The sequence below is a fragment of the Hermetia illucens genome, chromosome 5, assembly GCF_905115235.1.
Source record: "Hermetia illucens chromosome 5, iHerIll2.2.curated.20191125, whole genome shotgun sequence".
Lineage (NCBI taxonomy): Eukaryota > Metazoa > Arthropoda > Insecta > Diptera > Stratiomyidae > Hermetia > Hermetia illucens.
Window position 1 is genome coordinate 28,401,910 of NC_051853.1, and position 16,223 is coordinate 28,418,132.

A 16,223-nucleotide genomic window follows, 5' to 3' on the forward strand; every position below is an offset into this window, starting at 1 on the left:
ATTATCTCTTTTCTAATTAACATCAATATTTGGTAGTTATAGGCTTGAACCTCCTTCTTTGTTTGCGCTAACTTAGGTTGAAACTTAATCGCATCGGACCCCATTTCTACCCTCATTCGCGTAGTTCTTCCCTTTTATTAATGTGTAGGATAGGGGAAGCTCATCCTCCTAGCACACAGATCGTAGCGGTCTACTGTACTCGATGCTCCCATCTAACGGGCACATTCCAGATTGATTTAGGTATCGCAGAATTTCCATTGTTAGATGTGATGCGATTTGTTGCAACTGTAATACATTAGCACCAAAAATCTGACTAGATTCTTCTTCAAACAGAATGCATCCGCTGATGAGGTAATCGGCTTAACAAAAGATTTTGTCATGACAGCTCAGAGAACTACATAAACTAGCAGGAGATCTAAAATTTCATCAGACCCCAGACCCCTCCCTGCTGCTCAATTCAACGAGTAGATGTTTCCTACTCCAATTGGCTCTTCAGATTTGGATTCAACAGTGACATCGGACCGGAGATCTTAGTTTAAAGCATTGTTGTTTAAGGTTCCCCCTCACTTGATGAGCTTTCGAAAATCCAGGAAAATAGATTACCACTCAAGGGCCAAGGAGAAGGTACAGCACTGGAACAGCTCTTTGAAAACAGTCATCGTGTAGCACAATTGGACCTGAAGGCCAACCAGACAATCTGTATCATTTTGACGCAATCAAGCGCAAGAAGTTTTCTTCGACAACCTTCCTATTTCTGAACAAAGGATGATACCTCAACCTAGAGAATCTGGGGCATCTAAACAATCGAACCAACTGACAGGTGCACGTAGAACACCACTTCACTTGATACTGAGGGCTTATCCTAGATTCACTAAAACCACCTGCTCCTCCTTCGCTTATCGCGCGGGACTGCCTTTTTGGAATTATGTCGCAAGGCAGGATCAGTTAAAAACTGCGGCGCCTGTTGTTATTTATCACTTTCCTCCTAAGCTCCTCCTTCCTCAGCATATTATGGACGGCCTTCATTAATTTTTCCAAAGCCCACCCACATGTGGTCCATGATGTTCTCGGGAGATAATAGCGCTCCGACGATAATTTCCATCTCCGCCCTATGCGCAGCGAATCTCGAGCAGTTAAATATAGCATGCAATATACGACATATCACGTCTATGAGTTCAACGACCCTTACACGATAAGCACAGGACTCGGCGATTGCATATGTTTGCCTCAATGCCGATACTATAGCAAATACTGCTCACCTGATGCTATACGGTAAGAACACGACGTCAGCAGTCGGTACGCGGCTGCAATTTTTTCCTACTTGCTTCTTGTTTGCTTCAATACCAAAGCCCAAATAAGGCTGCATAAAACAAGATTAAGCGGACAGCTTTCGAGATTAGGGGTCGACGGCGTTGTCTTGGGCCACCTACATTTGGCAAATCTCTCAAGATTTAACTTGAAGTTTAATTTTTGGTCACTCATCACCCCTAGGTATTTAAGCGCTGGTTGCGAATGGCGCATGTTCGGTGTGTTCGCGGAGTATTCACCAATCCTAATCTTTATCAATGTTTGCTTCGGCATGCGCAGCAGGTATTTGGGAGTGTCCAGTGTGGCTAAAGCCTCAATTATTTTGCAACACCTTGCAGAATTAAAGGCATTCCTCACATCGAGAGTCACTACCGCGCAAGAGTTGTTGGCATCCATTGCTGTCTGTCTGCCAGTCTCCCTGTCTGTTACACGTACTTTTTCAGAAACGGTTACAAAATTTAGTTGGAAGGTAGGAACTGTAAACATATTCATCTTCTTTTTCTTCAGCCCTTGTCCCGTTCACATGTTGGGGCACTCACATAGGATGTGTGGATTCTACTTGTTCGTAAAAGGATGGACATACCATTTTGTTATACTCTTATTTCAAGCATATGTTCAGCTAGTGAGTTATGACCAGTCAGAATGTCTGCAATATTTCTGCATATCTCCCTGCTTTTCGGCAGGACAAACTTAGCAATGCTTTTTGCTGCCGACAGGAAAAGTTTATTTTGTTTAGCAGCATTTAAGCTCTGCCACTCATCATTATGCGAACTTGTTCTAAGTTGTTGACAGTAGTATTAGCCAATGCTACTGACACTCTAATTGGGATAAATTGAGCCCTCTTTGGTTAAAACATCTGAAAATTCACTTCCCTCTACACCACAGTGACACAGTAAGTATTGAATCTAGAAGGAAAATTCAAAAGATTTCTACATTCCTAAACAGTTTTTGAGGTGACCGAAAAACTGTCGCTGTAAATTGCGCCTGTCTTTCAATCGCTCGTATATCACCCAGGATGTTGCCTTTAGAACCGCATACACTTTAATCTGAAAGATCATTGTACCTATATTGTCCCAAAGAAAAAGCCAACTTCTCGTTTTTATCCGAACGATGGACACGGTAGACTGTTGCTCTAGAATCGTATCCTGTTTGTAGAAGACTTCAGTATATTCAGGCTCGCATTCTTCCCAGGTTTCTCTGTTTGAGGATAAGTTCATATGAAATATATATAGCAATCCGAGAATCAGCATTACAGAAACTGGATTTAGTTCTTCCGATATCTCTTTCAATGCTCTGTGACCTTCACGTCCGCTGTTTCCCCATAGAACTAAATTAGTCAACGAGCTGCTCTCGCTACAGTGCTCTGAATATATGAATATATCCAATGGCTGTAAATTGATTACTGCACCTTGTGCTGCGCCGGATATCATGCTCATGGTACCAGCGATACCCAAATTTTTGTACAATCCTTTGCAGTGAGGCTAGCTTATAGTGGAAACGTGTCAAGGCAAAGGTCCACAGCCCACAAGGTGTGTGAGCCCGTTTCATCTTTGCTTCTACATGTTTATGCCAAAGAAGCTTCTTATATTGAATAACTCCCAGATATTGGAGTTCTTCGGAAAGTTGAAGGGTTTTCCCCCCATCTTCGGAAGGCAAATCCCATCCATTCTGTTTCCTCCTTTTTATACAGGGCGAACCAAAAGTGTTTCTACTTTTCAAACAAAAATTTAAAAAAAAACTGGACAAATTAGATAAAAACTGCAATTTTGTCTGTTTACTTGTCCAGTTATGTGGAAGTGTGCTTCGTCTGAGAAAAAAATGTTGGTATAGCTAGTGAACTTTTCTAACACTTCATTAGCAAACTGGAGCCTGTGAGTATGATCTTGAGGTTTTAATTCCTGTACCGTTTGAAGTTTGTACGGATGTAAATGTCAATCTTTCTTTTCTAATCAGTTAAATCGTTGGAGCTTCATTTTTATGCCGAATGTTGTAATGAGCGCAAAATTGTCGTTGCGCTATAGTCAAAGAAACGTTGTTTCGATAATACACGCGAAAACAGAATGCATGTTGTGCTCCACTGAATGACACTGTGATACTGAATTCCCACTTGCTGCTCTTGCGTTTCGTTACCCCTCCGCCCCACCCCGCCATCGCTCTTCGGTGCAGCTACCGATTCAAAAGTAAACGAACTTTTGGTCCACCTTGTAGTTAATATCATCACGGTTTTATTAGGATTTACTGAAAGCCCATGTCTGAGGCACCAACTATTAATAAAATGAGCGACTTTTTGTGTATTTCTACATACCGTTCTGAAGTTTCGACCAACAGCTAGCATAGCTACGTCATCCACATAAACCCGGACGTGTATTGATTGATTTTACATTTCACACAGCAATGAGTTGATCAACACGCTCCACAGAAATGACGATAATAAACCTTCTTGCGAGAGCCTTTTATTGCGTCTTTCATCAGGAACTACTTCAGCAGTCAATGACTACTGGATTAACATGGATCCACTTAATTATAGTATAATTTACAGCGTGCTCTCAGACGGTATCACAAACCAGAGTGAAATTATGCGGTGTTTCCAACGATTTATTAATAGAAGTAATAAAAACTTGTTGTTTCTTTTCCGTTGGTGTGGGTATTTTATTCTTGCAAATACCGATATTTCGGGAACCACTTGTTCCCTTCATCAGTGCAAACAAGTTTGTTTGCACTGATAAAGGGAACAAGTTTGTTTGCACTGATGAAGGGAACAGGTGGTTCCCGAAATATCGGTATTTGCAAGAATAAAATACCCACACCAACGGAAAAGAAACAACAAGTTTTTATTACTTCTATGGTATCACAAAGTTCTTGGAAAGGCAATGTGCCCACGAACAGACCCATCGAATGATCACCTTTCAGAATTGCGTCTTCTATCTTCGAAACTAGGTAATGAAGACTAGACTAACAGGACTTTCCACACTGGAAAGCATGTTGGCTTTCGGTTAGTAGATGTGACCTTAGTGCCTTCTCGCGAACATGACGCTCAACCGATCTCTCTAGACATTGCAGCGAGAATGATACTAAGCTGATATGTCTAAAGTTTTTGGGTTTGAATAGCCATCGTGTCCAAACTTCAGTATGAGGACTACCTTAACCTTGTGCCAAAAGGTGAGCACGTAGCCCATAGCAAGAGATGATAGAAAAATATTTCTTAGAAGTCACTCTATGCTCTCCTTTAGCAACACTGGATAGAGAGCCATCCATTCTAAGTGCTCTGAAGTGCTAAGGATAGTATAGGGGCTCTTGCTGTTTCATTTGTAACCACCGCTCTCGCACTGTTCCCTTTCTTCCTGCAATACTATCGTGTTTTAAGGTCTGCGGAAATCGCCAATTTTCTCAATCCCACTTTTGTTACCTCTTCTCCCGGATGGTGTACTTCCAAGAGAGCCTATACTGAATCAAATATCGAGGTCTTGAAAGTTACATCGGACTGACTAAGAGAATCCAATTCGGCTAACTCATCTCTTGTAAGGACTCTGCCCATGCTTGAAGTCTCTCTTTAACCTTTCAGTTCCTCACAATACCTTTTAACGAAGTCATGTTTCGAATTTCTTGCGAATCTCTTATATCCACACTGTGAGTTCCTTTTCTGAGTAGTAGGACAAGCGTTTTCAAAGCACTGTAAAAATGCGCAATTCAGAGTTTCCAATTCATCTTCTATCGCCAAAGGAATCCTTAGTCATAAAGAGGACCTGCACTTCGTTCCAAAGAAAGTCATTGAACTTTATCCAATAGAGTTTTCTTAGTACTCCACCTTTGTATTACAATCCGTTCGCCTACAATAGCTAAACTAAATTCTAAGTAAGGGTGGTCTAAATTTTAAGTAACGGTGGTCTTCGTCTAGTACCGGCCACTCTCTAGTCAACTCTAACATTTTTGAAGTAGGAGGGTCAATCAAATTTAAAGGCTGAAGAAGTTGATGAGTCGGAAGTCTTTTCCACGAATTCCTTCTAGGTCAACCTACTCCACTTCAGCACCCACTGTCAATATTACATAAGTGAGCAAGCAGTTTCTAATTCTGTTGCCCAATGGGTTATTAAAAAAATGTTGACGGAAGAAGAAGTGCTGAAACTCTGTCCAATATTCGCATTTACGAATAGAATAAATGTTTTTCTGAAAGACGCGAAATGGTGGAAAAACAGGGTCACAATTGGAGTCCTCGAACTTCTATCACAAATGGAAATATCCGTGCAGCTAAGCAGCTTTTCGAAAAAGACCGGTCTCACCATCGACGAAATTGTTCATTTAATAGGTCTAAGTCATGAGAGTGTACGTTCCATCATCAGAGACGACCTTGGATTCTCAAAGAACTCAACACTGCATTTATTATCTTCTCTTGATAAAAAAAAAAACAACCGGTTGTAAATTTGTCAGAGGTTACTGGCCAATTCTGTTGAAAAGGGAGAAGGTTTTCTTAATTCTTGAGTTGGTGAAGGACACAGAGAATCGTAGCGTTTTTTTCTTATCACCAATTTGGTATTGTAAGATGTCCTATTCCCCTTTACTGATCCAATACCACAAATGATGTTAAAACGAACCCATGGCTCATGCGCCAGAAATATTTAAGGTTAGTCTGCGGGACTTTACCAGCTTTGCTGTTTGTAGAAACGAAGCGGCTTTGGCATCCTGCAAATTAATTCGACGAACCTTTATGTTTGTAGACATAAATGTTGTCTAATGTAAAAACCGCCGGTAACTGAAGAGTCAGCTGCATTCAGTGTAGGTCTCAAAGGGGTTATTCGTTTGTCCCACCTTCCGCCCAAAGTTCCGCTTCCTTACGTCGATTTCTCTGGATATTGCCACATTTGGTAGGGCAGCAACGTCCACATCCTCATTCCTAGGAAGTTTTGCCTTCTTCCGCCATCGGTTGCGGTCCTTGTAGATAGGCCCAGAAACAACCATCGTTGCAACATCTGCTTAAATAAAGTTAATAATAGCATATGCCGAGCTTCGTTTTTCCGACTTGTTATTATTGATTCCTGGAAGCCATTTTGAAGCGGGTCGGTTTTCAGAATTCCCGCTGACTTCTTTAGCACTGTTGAATAGGTGGTTCATATTCGCTGGCTAATTTGTAAGAGACTTAGAACTGTGATAGCTTCGTGTTTAGTTGACGTCAGCGTATTTTGAATGCATTTTTTTTCTTTTTACTAAATGTTTTTTTCTCATTATCAAATTGTTTATGTTTAATTCCTTATAATCGGCACGGACTGTTTATATTCATCCAGGGATTGATTCTCATTCATACTTAAGACATTGCAGTCGTCACAGCAAGGATTAACATTCGTTTCATTCTTCTTTGTAATGTCTGTCCGTTATGGTTCACTCTATACTTATGAAAAAAAAAATAGAGGAAAGAATTTGCATTTGAAATAATAAAACTTGTTTTTTCTATTCGCTAATGCAGAATTTTATTTTGCAAAGACCGATATTTCGGGAACCATTTGTTCCCTTCACCAGTCTAACAAGTCCCGAAATATCAGTTCTAACAAGACTTGTTAGCACTGATGAAGAGAACAAGTGGTTCCCGAAATATCGATATTTGCGAAATAAAATTCTATACTAACGCATAGAAAAAACAAGTGCTATTAATTCACATGAGTAATCGCTAGAAACGCGGGGAGAGATTTCCAACTGTTTAATTATCAATTTCCTCAATTAGAAACGGCACAGTTTAAAGTACTGAAGTCCTAACCTATGACTAGTTGAAGCATAGCAAATGAAAAGAAAAATAAACTGACATTATTGGTAGTCCTAAACCACATTTTGGATGTTATGCTTTCAAAATCCTTGATTTATACATTTTATTAGTTCCAAGTTCGTTAAAAAACAAACAGATTATACTTAAAATCCACATAGAAGCAATCAAGAGTCATATGCGCTTAACTCATAAAAGATAAGAATGTTTGTCAAGGAAATTAGTGGCATAAACAACACAACAATTATTTTTGGCATTCAATATGAAATCACAGGTCGTCCTAGCAAATATTATCCTATGACTTCGAATATACCAACCAAACATAAAGAAACTGAAATAGTCTGATAAAGTACCGAAAAATAGTAGCAAATATTTATTCAGAACCAACAGCTTTTAAATTTAAAATTATTTTCAAACCATTTTTACTGGAATAAATCTGCAAAATTATAAATTTTACATGATGTATTTGCACCGTTTTCATGCTCAAATATTAATCAGGACACAAGACTTCCTTTCTGATACATAGATAAACATGATAAAGATCATGAATTTGATGCATATTAACCATTTGCTTTTATTAAGGCTCCATAATTTTTCGCAGTTTTATGTCAAAGCAACATTTCACTTAGGAAAAATTCCATGACGAAAGCTTACTACTTTGGATACACAAGTAAATTTTGAGGATTTTCATGAACAAAAAGCAAGTATATAATACATGTATCTCAATCAAAGTATACTCCAAGGAAGCAAAACATTAATTTATCCTTCAGACAATAAGCGATTCTTATACTCGTTCACACTTGAACCAAATGTGGTGTACTAAATCAAAAAACTACCTTCTAGCGCTCTTATATACACGTGGTACTACTTGCAAATGTATCTTCTCACTGTCACTTAAACCACCTACCGAAAATTCCTCAAAATCTATTTCTGCAATCCAATAAAACGAATGAAACAGTATTAGATAAAATAATAGAGTAATAAAGCTACAAATTTGAGAAAAAATATGCTTTGAATAACAGAGGCAGGAATTAAATAGGAAAATGGCAATAGAAAATTGAATATTTTTAAAAAGAAAAGACAAAAACTCCATATTTGAGATAGAATGAAAATTATTATGAATATAATGTCAATAAAAACTGATATATTTTTAATGACAATAAAGTAATGTTCAGAGGTATTAATTTTGACTTGTTTTAATTAAATTTTTCTTATAACAAGCCTATTGATATAGTGGCCGCAGACCCGTTTGAAAAAGTGTGGAAGGGATCGTATGTGTGCAGTAATACCGTACATATCCAGTAATGACTTTATTCTCGAACAATTTGGGAACGGGAAGCTACGCTCCTTAGATATAAAAGGTTTTTTTGGATATCTTATGAAAGGATATTCCGTTGTACAAAGGTTCCATTTATACAGGGTTCGTAGTATGCAGTGTATATGGATTAAGGGGGTCATCCCGTGTGTCAGATCTGCGAAATCGAATTTTTTTTGGCATCAATTGTATCTAGATATAGGGTAGAATATATGGGTAAAGTGATTTTTTGATATTCGGAGTCGTTTGGAAATTATAGTGTTAAACACGTGATAAGTCACATGCCAGATTTATATCGATCGCCGTAATAAAGCTCGCATTTATCGATCCAAATAACGTCCGAATGACTTCGCTAAAAGGACAAGAATTGAAGCGAAGGCTGTACATGTGTTTCTTGGAGAAACCTAAGGTGTATGGACTAGGTGTAGCGAATTAATGGCCAGTTAAGGTTTTATGGCTAAAAGCTCCTTTTTGGAGATGGGTGTATAAATTGCTCTGTATTTCAATAATGAACTATGCGATCGGGTTGAAAAAACTACTATGCACGCTCAAGATATTAATGAATCTACCGTGAAAAATTCGTATTTGTATCTTTATCCAGTTCTTTACAAAAAATTGCTAAAAAAAGCCAAAAACGGCCTTTACACGGGATGACCCCCTTAAATCCATTGCAAAAATTTGGAAATTACTTAACTTACCCGTCATTGGGTTGATAAATTCATACGAGCACTTTCTTAGTGTTACTTAAAACTTTTAAAACATCCAAGGCAATTAAACTTCTTATCTTTCCTTTCCAATTCTCAAAATTACAATGAATTGCGAACAAAAAAAAATTACATATAATATATTTTGGGGATTCTCACTTAAGGAGAAGAGACGCAAATAATCCACACAATAGGTATGTTTGGTATCCAACGGTTTTTGTAACATTTGGTTCGAACTTCAAATTTTTCTTATAATTTTACATTAAATTGAATTGAGAAAAATATAATACGATATTAAATTATGCAATTTGTTAGCAGTACTAGAATAGAAAAAAGTCACACAAATAAAAATTATGAAAGAATTTTTAGAATATTTAAAATTATGGTAAAGCAAAACAATTCATGTAAAAAATGCGTGTTACATGAAATTCGTGTAACAAGAGAATTAGGTGTGAGGATTCCCACTATGATTCGGAGGTTCTTTTTGGTGAGGTTTAAATAATACTTTGTGCGAATGGGTTCGTATCCCCCAATAAGCACCTTAGACGGCTCCATTCCTGGTAGACACGTTCAGTATAGTTCCTGATAAACGTTCTTCAGTTCAACCAATTGTTCCCAAATTGCCGGAATGTTAGATTTCTCGCAAGATCACGTCAACACTAACGAATGCTCCTGGCATTGTGGGCTAATTGCATTTTGATTAGATAGAGAATTTAGATAATTAAATTTAATTGGGATTTCATTACTCAAATATAAATTCAATTGTTCTTTAGTTAGTTATTAGCCCAATAATTAAGGAATTACCCATTAAGTTTGGCCAGAAGATGTTATAATTATTTCCAATATTCCTTCCTTCAATAACCCTATAAATAGCCTTCGTCTTCCGTACATTCATCATTCACCTTCTTGAAGAGATCTTCTCCGAATTTGGAATTTCACATCAATATCAACCATGAAAATCTACAAACCAGTTGGAACAAACGACGATACGCCGAAACCAAAATCTTTTGCCATATGTCAGAAGAGCCTGAGACCTATGGTGAAAAAGGACCTAAGGAAGGTTGTTACGATTTCTGAGGCTGTGTCACAAGAAACAAATCGTCTCAAAACTGAGTTAGATGAATTAAGGGGGTCATCCCGTGTGAAGGCTGTTTTTTTTGCCTTTTTTTGAAAAATTATTTTGAAGGACTGGATAAAGATAGAAATGTGATTTTTTCACCATATGTTTATTGATATCTCTAGTATATGTGATAAATTTTTCAGCTTGATTTCGTAGCTAATTTTCGGAATAGGTGTTAATTTATGCACCCATCTCCAAAAAAAGGTGTTTTTCTGCTGCCACGCTGGAGGGCGCTGTGTTCATCTGAGGGAAAAAAACTAAATGGCATTTTAATGTGGACAATATTCCACGGTCCGCAAACTAGGATAATTAGAAAATATTAAAAGGTAAATTTTTGGTGGGCTTTTAAACTTAATTTTTCGGATTTTGGTGTTTTTTTACGGCTTTTTTTATGAATAAAAAAAAACGACCCATCCGATTGCAATTATCCTAGTTTGCGGACCGTAGAAATATGTACTAAAGAAGCTGTGAAAATTTCAAAGAATTTGGTTGGATAGATTTTGAGCTATGGTGGCAGCCGATTTTCAAGATGCGGTTTCGAGAAAAACGCATTTGAAAATTTAAATGTGATTATCAACAGTAAAATTTTAACTCACAATTAATCTGTTATACCTGGTCCATAGAGAGCACCCTCCGTTTCTTCAAAAAAGTCTTGTAAGGCCGATTGTTGCTCTCTGGTGTCAATTGTGGCTCTTTTAGCGAGGTCAGTCGATCGTCGTTCGGACCGCCAAATTCGCGCTTCATTACGGCGGTCGGCATAAACCTGACATATGTGACTAACTTGACATCCCATTGTCACTAGGATTTTGAGAATGCCATTGAATCTTTCATTGAAAATAATTACAACCAGAAAAGTGGCTATTTCTACGACCTTGGCCCCAGAATGAAGGTGTTTAGGAGCGAAAGTTCAGATCATTGCATTTAACGACTCATTGTTATTCTGGGTCTCTACTCCTAAACATCTGTTCAAGAGATCATCTCGTGACAAATCTTCGTAGATTGGTTTGATGACTGTTTGAACTTCTTCAGTCAAAGGTGCCTTCTCGTGGTGAATACTATCCAGTTCTCCTTTAGCTTCCGCTTTGCGCCATTTGCACCAAGTGTCCTTGCCTGCTGGACAATTTTGGTGCTGAGGATTTTCGTCTGTAGAACATTTATGGAAGAAAGTTTCCCAAATTTCTTGCTTCATTCGTTCTATGGAATTTGCGTGTCGACGAATAGCTAGCCCAGAAAATGTAGTGAGGTCCTTATTAGTAAGTTTTCCAGCCCCTTTTCCACCAATGCCTTTGTGATTCTTCTTTGCATTTCTAAGTCGCGTTCCCATTCTTTTCTCAACATGTCCTACCCATTCCTCTTTTACTACTACGTATATTTTATTATTTGCAGAAATACCGGAGAAAATTCCAGCAAAAACCAATATACAATATACAAAACTTGTCGCAATTGCTTGCTAAAAGTTTCTTTGCTGATGTTGATACGAAGTCCTTTTTCTTCTCTGATAACTATCGATTCCCATGAAATACTCGTTTTTTAGTGCGAGCATGACGTTGAACCTTAAAGCGATCTCCCTTCGTACGATCCATTTAAAAAAATCACTGAACACACAAATAGCACAATACTTTCAACAAAATATAACTGAGTATAACTTGAACGCCTTTCAGTGCTCACTCTAGACTGGATTATCCTTTAGATTCCAAACAGCAAATAAGTTTAGATAATTGATTGGCTTTTCATCTTTTTATATTTATACCTGTGTTCAAATTTATAAGGCTCAGATAAAAAACTAACAGGTAAAAAAAGATTCGAAGCTTTTTCTCATCGAGTACTCTAGCCGCGGCTGCAAACTCCTTACTTGTTTAACCCTGTAATTTCTGAAGGACTCGGAATATCGGAAAATCCCTTTGCCCACATATTCTCCACTATATATAGATACAATTCATGCAAAAAAAAAAAATCGATTTCTCCAACCCGACACACGGGATGACCCCCTTAAGAAAGAAACCGAACATTGATCAATCTCCATTGAACACAGTTCGTCAGTCCAAATTTGTCAGGACTAAGGCGTTTGTATGGCATCCGAACAGTGGCATTGTAATGAAAGGAAAACGGTTAACTCACGATTCTCAGGAGCTTTATACAGTGAGGGGAGACCTAGAAAGGTTCGAGCGATTCAAGGACGAATTGAAGAGAATTATACAGAACCAAGGGACTGGAGTTTTGTCGAAACCTATATTAGGGTCGGTTTTGCGAGGCAAGGTAAAGAAAAGTAGGAAGACGCGATCCTTTGCGTAAGAAAGCTAAATATGTCACATTAAAAATAATTACACGTGTGTTACTCAAAACATGAAATAAAATATATATTTTCTATTTTAAATCATTGTGAATTTCATACACTGGACTCTCCTATTTTTTCTCTCAGTCGATTGGCTATAGCCTATTCCATACCTATACCTATAATACATTTTTCTTCTTTGAATACAAACCCTCATTTTCCTTGTATCTCTCTCGGCACTTACCCTACTGAGATTATAGTTGATTCCCCCCCCCCCCCCCTTGTTTTCTCTCCAGCCATTCCTCGACGAAATCAACCTGTAATGTCAATCGGCATCATTGTCGCGTTGATGAACGCTGAACGCAGAACCCTCCCTTAAGGCTGTTCTTCTGTAGACCGTAATCAGTTTATGTGCATTGCCTAAAACATGCAGCGTTTTTTCCCAAACTGAAACTGCATACAACAAGACAGAACTCACCACCCTGGCTATAAGCGGCCAGCAAGTATGCCGCGATCGTCCTACGTTCACCGTCATCTTTCCCAGAGGCATACTCATAGTGGATGTTTTCCGCAAATATGCTTTATGTACTGCTTAAAATTGAGTTTCCGTCTATCACCAACCCCAAATATTTGATGGTTTGGAAGTGATGATACGATTCCCGATGCTTAGTGATGAAGATCGCTTCCATCTTTTCCTCAACGAACACAACCAGTGCGATATCGTCGGCGTAACCCACCATCGTGGCATCCTCATCATTATAAATAATGTTCCACAGCGGTGGGCCCAGTACAGCGGCCTGCGGGATAACCGCGGAGACAGTGTATTCCTTGGGTCCATCATCTGTATTATACCAAAGCAAGTAACTATCGACAATAGCGGCGAGGTATGTGGGAACACAAATCGTTGCCTTTCGTAAAAGGTTCCAATTAGCCGAAATGAATAAATTGCTCGCATCCAGGGCTAACACTTCACAATATTTGCTGGTACAACCACTTCCATGAATTGGATTTTCGGTCAAGCCAGTAACCATTTTGATGGTATCAGTATCTGATCTGGCTTTACGGAACCCATACTGTCTATCTGAAAGGCCTCCTTGACTCTCGACGCCTGGGATTAATCGATTATAAATTACCCGCTCCAACATTTTCGCCACAGTGTTTTGGAACCATATAGGTCTATAGGATAACGGTTTCCCTAGAAGCACCGACTTCTGCCGCTTCCATGGTGCAGGAAATATACCCTCGGACATGCATATTTCGAACAGCTCCGCGGCGCTGGAAGGTGTCACTACCACCTCTGGCCCTGGATTATTTTCAACAAGAACATAATGCAATATGGCGATGAAAGCGTAGTTTTGAAATCCTTAAATGAAAAGTATAGAGACGACGCATTGCGTATTTTCATTTCTGGTATTAAAAGACCTATCGGTGATACTCTCTTTGCGAGTCAACCAAAGGATTTACCATCTGCCTTGGCTCTCGCACAGGAACTAGAGTCTAACAGACAACGCTATAATTTCGCCGCTGCTTTTGCTAATTCGAACTCTGATAGGGAACATACGAGTAATTTGGGTAAAAGTCCACGTTATAAAGTGATTAACAAAACTACACAAGATGGAGCCCAATCTCAACCTGAACCAATGTAGATCCATCAACGTCTAGATTTAGACAAAATTCGGGAAAAATAATAATTTTCGTTCGAAATCATCAAACAATAATTTTTCAAAAAGACATCAATTGAACACATTCTGGGTAGAGAAATTAAAGGATAGTTCTGTTGTAGACATTTTACAATCAAAAGCATGTCTTCCATACGTTCAACACACTTTGTTAAACGGTGAGAAAATTAAACTTCTTTTGGACACAGGTGCCGAAAGAAACTATGTGAAAAATCTTCCATTTCTAGTTGGTGTATCTAAATTAAACAAGTCGGGAAACCGGAAGCTGGACGCTTCAGGTACGAAAGGTTTTGTGTATTTCTTAGTACGTAGCACGTAATATATGCATATATTATGTGAGAATATTTACTTTCGGATGATATTGACATTCATAGTCTTGAATTTGCAAAGAAGCGACAACTTTGACGTATTATAATTTTGTTAGTAATAGTGCGATTTCCACCAAACTTGGTGAGATCATGCTCTATATTATATCCTATATTTTTGCGAAATTTCGTGGTCCTAGCATGGACTTAAGGGGGTCTTGCAGCGAATTACTAAAAATTATAGTAATATACTATTATTAACTTTATTTGTGCAGATATCAGTGTGGAAGATATTTCGGAGCCCAGGCACCATATAGTGGCAGCCTCTTGATTTTTTTCAGATTTTTCAGTTGGGTAGTTTCTGAGAATGGCCCCCGTAAAGGAATAGTCACTTTCGACCCCCCGCCCTCCCTACCTTTTCAACAAATGTCAAAACTAAGACCGTCTTCGAAAAGTACTAACCGAGACCTGTAATTTGATATTCCACATGACTATATTTGATGAAAAAAAAATTTACACCCCCCTTTTGCATGTATGGGGACCCCCCCTTAAATTCGTCATTAAAGGATGTAATTCACTGTATGCGTGAGCGTTCACAGTTCCCAGCTTTCCACCAAATTTGGTGTCAATCGCTGCAACCGTCTCCGAGAAAAATGCGTATGACGGACAGACAGACAGACAGACAGAAGGACAGACAGACAGTAAACCGATTTTAATAAGGTTTTGTGTTTACACAAAACCTTAAAAACGATGAATTTGATGTACATTCCATTCATGGGAAAACACATATCACCGCGAAATGTCAGATAAACATTATGGGACGTATTTCTGATTTTTATGTATTGTCTGAAATAAATGATATGGATGGAATTATAGCCCAATTTGGGTAGTTAATAAAAAGGGTGTAGATGAAATGGGAAATCCTAAACTACGTCTGGTAATTGACTTTCGAAAACTCAATGCGAAAACTGTTTCGGATAAATATCCTATTCCAGATACTTCAGTTATATTGTCGAATTTAGGAAAATCCAAGTATTATTCTACTTTAGATTTAAAGTCAGGTTTTCATCAAATCTTGTTGTCAGAAAAAGATCGTAAGAAAACGGCGTTTTCCGTTAATAATGGCAAATACGAATATTGTCGAATGCCATTTGGTCTGAAAAATGCTCCGAGTATCTTTCAGAGAGGGATCGATGATGTACATGTATGACGACATAGGAGTCCGTTGCCACGTCTACATTGATGACGTTATAATTTTTTCTTCCGATATTCAGAGTCATTTAAAAGATATTGAAATAGTAATAAAAAAGCTTCGAGATGCGAATATGCGCATTTCATTGGGAAAATGTAATTTTTTCAAAACGGGTTTCGTTGTATCTGAAAATGGTTTAAAAACTGCAGATAGCAAAGTAAGTGCTATTCTTAATTTCAAAGAGCCAACTACTATTAAGGGCCTTAGATCCTTCTTAGGATTATCGGGTTACTATCGACGGTTTATACGTGATTATGCAAAAATTGCAAAACCTTTGACTCAATTATTGCGAGGAGAAAATGGTAATGTTAGTGCAAAAAAGTCAGAAAAAAAGAAAATTACATTGTTGAAGGATGCTCAAGATGCCTTCAACAAGTTAAAGCAGATTTTAGTATCAGAGGACGTTACTTTACGTTTTCCGGATTTCAGCAGACCATTCGAGCTCACAACTGATGCCTTATCGGTAGCAATTGGTGCTGTGTTATCTCAGGACAAACATCCGATTACTTTCGTATCACGAAC